Source organism: Oncorhynchus nerka, linkage group LG28 (genome assembly GCF_034236695.1).
Source record: "Oncorhynchus nerka isolate Pitt River linkage group LG28, Oner_Uvic_2.0, whole genome shotgun sequence".
In the NCBI taxonomy this organism is placed as follows: domain Eukaryota; kingdom Metazoa; phylum Chordata; class Actinopteri; order Salmoniformes; family Salmonidae; genus Oncorhynchus; species Oncorhynchus nerka.
Window position 1 is genome coordinate 26,162,814 of NC_088423.1, and position 6,618 is coordinate 26,169,431.

Here is a 6,618-nt window from a genome sequence, read left to right on the forward strand (position 1 = left end):
TGCTCACTATACCTTATCCAACCTATTAGTTCCACCACCCACACATGCGATGACATCTCCTGGTTTCAATGATGTTTCTAGAGACAATATCTCTCCCTTCATCACTCAATACCTAGGTTTACCTCCTCTGTATTCACATCCTACCATACCTTTGTCTGTACATTATACCTTGAAGCTATTTTATCGCCGCCAGAAACCTCCTTTTACTCTCTGTTCCAGACGTTCTAGACGACCAATTCTTATTGCTTTTAGCCGTACCCTTATCCTACTCCTCCTCTGTTCCTCTGGCGATGTAGAGGTGAATCCAGACGCTCTCTCCTTAATGTCAATATGCCTTGTCCATTGCTGTTCTGGTTAGTGTTTATTGGCTTATTTCACTGTAGAGCCTCTAGTCCTGCTCACTATACCTTATCCAACCTATTAGTTCCACCACCCACACATGCGATGACATCTCCTGGTTTCAATGATGTTTCTAGAGACAATATCTCTCCCTTCATCACTCAATACCTAGGTTTACCTCCTCTGTATTCACATCCTACCATACCTTTGTCTGTACATTATACCTTGAAGCTATTTTATCGCCGCCAGAAACCTCCTTTTACTCTCTGTTCCAGACGTTCTAGACGACCAATTCTTATTGCTTTTAGCCGTACCCTTATCCTACTCCTCCTCTGTTCCTCTGGCGATGTAGAGGTGAATCCAGGCCCTGCAGTGCCTAGCTCCACTCCTATTCCCCAGGCGCTCTCTTTTGATGACTTCTGTAACCGTAATAGCCTTGGTTTCATGCATGTTAACATTAGAAGCCTCCTCCCTAAGTTTGTTCTATTCACTGCTTTAGCACACTCTGCCAACCCGGATGTTCTAGCTGTGTCTGAATCCTGGCTTAGGAAGACCACCAAAAATTCAGAAATTTTCTTCAACCAAGATCTCAGTGATCACTGCCTCATTGCCTGCATCCGTAATGAGTCAGCGGTCAAACGACCTCCACTCATCACTGTCAAACGCTCCCTGAAACACTTCAGCGAGCAGGCCTTTCTAATCGACCTGGTCGGGGTATCCTGGAAGGATATTGATCTCATCCCGTCAGTAGAGGATGCCTGGGTATTTTTTTTAAATGCCTTCCTAACCATCTTAAATAAGCATGCTTCATTCAAGAAATGTAGAACCAGGAACAGATATAGCCCTTGGTTCTCCCCAGACCAGACCAACACAAAAACATCCTATGGAGTTCTGCATTAGCATCGAACAGCCCCCGTGATATGCAGCTGTTCAGGGAAGCTAGAAACCATTATACACAGGCAGTTAGAAAAGCCAAGGCTATCTTTTTCAAGCAGAAATTTGCTTCCTGCAACACTAACTCAAAAAAGTTCTGGGACACTGTAAAGTCCATGGAGAATAAGAACACCTCCTCCCAGCTGCCCACTGCACTGAAGATAGGAAACACTGTTACCACTGATAAATCCACCATAATTGAGAATTTCAATAAGCATTTTTCTAAGGCTAGCCATGCTTTCCACCTGGCTACTCCTACCCCGATCAACAGCACTGCACCCCCCACAGCAACTCGCCCAACCTTCCCCATTTCTCCTTCTCCCAAATCCAGTCAGCTGATGTTCTGAAAGAGCTGCAAAATCTGGACCCCTACAAATCAGCCGTGCTAGACAATCTGGACCCTTTCTTTCTAAAATTATCTGCCAAAATTTTTGCCACCCCTATTACTAGCCTGTTCAACCTCTCTTTCGTGTCGTCTGAGATTCCCAAAGATTGGAAAGCAGCTGCGGTCACGAACTACAAAAATCTCTGAAACTGGAAACACTTATCTCCCTCACTAGCTTTAAGCACCAACTGTCAGAGCAGCTCACAGATTACTGCACCTGTATATAGCCCACCTATAATTTAGCCCAAACAACTACCTCTTTACCTACTGTATTTATTTTATTTATTCATTTATTTTGCTCCTTTGCACCCCATTATTTTGATTTCTACCTTGCACATTCTTCCACTGCAAATCTACCATTCCAGTGTTTTACTTGCTATATTGTATTTACTTTGCCACCATGGCCTTTTTTTGCCTTTACCTCCCTTATCTCACCTCATTTGCTCACATCGTATATAGACTTGTTTATACTGTATTATTGACTGTATGTTTGTTTTACTCTATGTGTAACTCTGTGTCGTTGTATGTGTCGAACTGCTTTGCTTTATCTTTGCTTTATCTTGGCCAGGTCGCAATTGTAAATGAGAACTTGTTCTCAACTTGCCTACCTGGTTAAATAAAGGTTAAATAAAAAAATAAACCTTTCATTTTCCATTTGTCTTGTTTTCCCGCACACCTGGTTCACATTCCCTCATCAGACTAATTGTATATTACCCTCTGTTTCCCCCATGTCTGTGTGTGGAATTGTTCTTTGTGTAGGGTGTTACGCTACAGGCTGGCTTGCGCTAGGTTTGTTTCAAACCTTTGTTTTGTTTAATCCGGTTCATGTTACCTTGGTTGTGCTTGGGCCAGGGTGTATATTAAAGTTCTCTGGTTATCACCCATCCCTGCTCTCCTGCGCCTGACTTCCCAGCAACCAGTCACTCACCCCGTTAAAAATGCAGGCTGTAGATTTCAGAAATCAGGGTTCCCCACTATAGTGAATGGTCAATATTTGTGTAAAAACAATTTGGAAGACAATCATGGTACCAATAATTATATTACACCAGATGTAAGTCCTTTAACCAACTATTTTGAAATCGCACACAGAAGAAGTTAGAAGGATAACTTTGTTGCTACCAGCAGCCTGCAGTACCAGCGGCCTTCAACTTGAGATACTCAATGAGCAGGGGCAGTCGTTTTTCCCTGGTCGAAACCTGCAAAGTCACTTCCTGGAGTAGCTCAAACTACGCATGCTATGTCTTGAGAATCTCCCCCTTGACATGCCATATTAGCAAGCTAAAACTGACTTCCTGACCTTCAAAGGTGCCATTGAGTCTTCACAGAAGAATGAATGGTGTGACGTCATTGATGGCTTTGTATACAGTCAATGAGTCACATGTAGTCACACAGTCATATATCGCCTCGCAGTGTCCCACTTGCCATGTTAATAGAGTGCTCCTTTTCATTTTTTTCCTGGATAGTCACCCGTTGAAGTGTCCTGGGGCAAGGAATGTTATTTTTAAATACTCCATTGTTGTTTATAAAAAGGCAATAGCAAGTTACCTATTAAATAAAATAATTAATTTAGAATTTAAAAGATGCTAAATAAATAATAATTTCCACTTCCCTCAGATTTCTTGAGGTCGAGTAATTTTTTTCATTGGTAGGCCACTGCACATCCATTCTGGGTTGAAATGAAAACAAAACATCAGGAACACAACCTGTGGTTGAAACAACTTTACAATCCTCACTTCCAATCTATATCTAACCGTTCTAACAGGTAGAAAAGCTGAATAATAAACTGATTCTCTGTCTAAATGTCAGTTTGTCTGCTCAGGGGACCGGTTGATTACCAGCCGTGTTGTGGAGGTCTGAGTGGTCTTATACTTCCTGATTGGAATGCCAGCCTCACCGAGGGGCAATGTGAAACCCTAGTAGAAAGGACTACTACTGTGTGTGTTTGTGGTGTATACCCTGTGCTGGCTGCCATGGCGACACATGACCCCTCAACACCCCACCTACATACACACACAAGTGCGTGCACAGATACAAACCCTGATCCAGAGTCATGAGCACAAGGTGCATTCATTCCACAAGCTCTTAGTTGTACACACTGCCTCAGGGTCAGCCCTAGTAGCTTTCGTTTTACAAGGCCTCCAGATACCAGGGCTGTGAACACACTGTTTTGGAGGATTACATTATTTATAAGTACGTCAAGTGATACCTTGTAAATACCTGTCAGTCTCATACCATGAAACAACCAATCAGGGACCGGTGCCGCATACCGTACTTTACGGATACACCTTAACACAAATATGTGTAGATTTATCGGTCTGAAACAAAAATGTTTGTATGTTACAAATGTTGTTTACACTATACAGCTTTCTGTACTAAAATGTAAAATTACAGAGAAACAACTAAATGTTTTCATTGAATTTATTCATCAAGAACAAACATACAGTGGGGAGAACAAGTATTTGATACACTGCCGATTTTACGGGTTTTCCTACTTACAAAGCATGTAGAGGTCTGTAATTTTTTATCATAGGTATACTTCAACTGTGAGAGATGGAATCTGAAACAAAAATCCAGAAAATCACATTGTATGATTTTTAAGAAATTAATTTGCATTTTATTGCATGCAATAAGTATTTGATACATCATAAAAGCAGAACTTAATATTTAGCATAGAAACCTTTGTTTGCAATTACAGAGATCATACGTTTCCTGTAGTTCTTGACCAGGTTTGCACACACAGCAGCAGAGATTTTGGCCCACTCCTCCATACAGATCTTCTCCAGATTCTTCAGGTTTTGGGGCTGTCACTGGGCAATACAGACTTTCAGCTCCCTCCAAAGATTTTCTATTAGGTTCAGGTCTGGAGACTGGCTAGGCCACTCCAGGACCTTGAGATGCTTCTTACGGAGCCACTCCTTAGTTGCCCTGGCTGTATGTTTCGGGTCGTTGTCATGCTGGAAGACCCAGCCACGACCCATCTTCAATGCTCTTACTGAGGGAAGGAGGTTGTTGGCCAAGATCTCACGATACATGGCCCCATCCATCCTCCCCTCAATACGGTGCAGTTGTCCTGTCCCCTTTGCAGAAAAGCATCCCCAAAGAATGATGTTTCCACCTCCATGCTTCACGGTTGGGATGGTGTTCTTGGGGTTGTATTCATCCTTTTTCTTCCTCCAAACACGGTGAGTGGCGTTTAGACCAAAAAGTAACTCCTGCGAGCAGTGGCGGATTTAGGTATAGGCAACATGGGCAGCCGACAAAAAGTCACAAAACCCACAACTTGGTAACAAGAATACAACTTCCACTTTCAAAACGACACTATATTATATATAATAATATGTAGCTAGGTTAACAGGATTTCTTCATATTTTATTGTGTTGCAAAGTCGGGCTAAAAATAAATGTTTATTTTTTGTCAATGATCTAGACAAAATACTCTGACAAAGTGGATGAATAATACTACCATTATGTATTTATGAAAAACAAAACACAAATATACTTGTTAAGATAAGTAATTCATCCCCCGTCGATACATGTTAAAAACACCTTTAGAAGTGATTACAGCTGTCTTTTTGGCTTAGTCTCTAGAAGCTTGGCACACCTTGATTGTGCAATATTTGCCAATTTCTCTTAAATAATTCCTCAAGCTCTGTCAATATGGTTGTTGATCATTGTTAGACAGCTATTTTCAAGTCTTGCCATAGATTGTCAAGCAGATATAAGTCAAAACTGTAACTAGGCCGCTCAGATTTGGCATTGTGATTTGGGTTATTGTCCTGCTGAAAGGTGAATTTGTCTCCCAGTGTCTGGTGGAAAGCAAATTGAATCAGGTTTTCCTCAGGGATTTTACCTGTGCTTTACCAGAAAAACACCCTAGTCCTTGCCGATGACAATCATACCCATAATAAAATGCAGCCATCAACATGCTAGAAAATATGGAGAGTGGTACTCAGGGATGTGTTTGTGTTGGATTTTCACCAAACATAACATTTTGTATTCAGGACAAAAATGGAATTCCTTTGCCACATTTTTTTGCAGTATTACTTTAGTACCTTGTTGCAAACAGGATGCATGTTTTGGAATATTTTAAGGCTGTGTAGGCTTCCTTCTTCCACTCTGTCTACTACGTTAGTATTGTGGAGTAAATACAATGTTGATGATCCATCCTCAGTTTTATCCTTTCACAGCCATTAAACTCTGTAACTGTTTTAAAATCACCATTAGCCTCATGGTGAAATTTCTGAACAATTTCCTTCCTTTGCATCAACTGTTAGGAAGGACATGTATCTTTCTAGTGATTGGGTGTATTGATATACCAACCAATGCCTTATTAATAACTTTACCAAGCTCAAATGGATAATTAAAGCTGACAGTCCCCAAAATCGGGCACTAGAATTACTTTAAAAAATATGTACCTTAACATGACTTATTTGATTGATTTCCCACCGTTTTAGAAGTCAGAAGACAACCATCCAGACCTTCCTTATTTTAGGTTTAAAGAAGTGTGTAGGTCGCATTATTTTTGTATTTAACTAGGCAAGTCAGTTAAGAACAAATTCTTATTTACAATGACGGTCTACCCCGGACGACGCTGGCCCAATTGTACGCCACCCTATGGGACTCCAAATCACGGCCGGTTGTGATACAGCCGACAACCAGAGGGAGGCAAATACACGTTTATTCGACAGAGGACTTCGACATTGTCCAAGTAAAGAAGTAATTTTGTGTGGAAGTCAAACATTTGTTTTACGTTGGAGGCAGCAGACATTTCATATGCTCAGCAAAAATAAATAAATAGAGCCCTTTACATAGCCCTTATCCCCTATAGCAGAGAGGCATGCTGTTAAAATGGCCCAAATGTTGATTTAGATGTAACACATTTGGACTATAACTAAAATCATATGTTTGGTAAAGTAATGAAGAAGGTGAAATATATGGGGTAGATGTTCCTAAAATAGATTC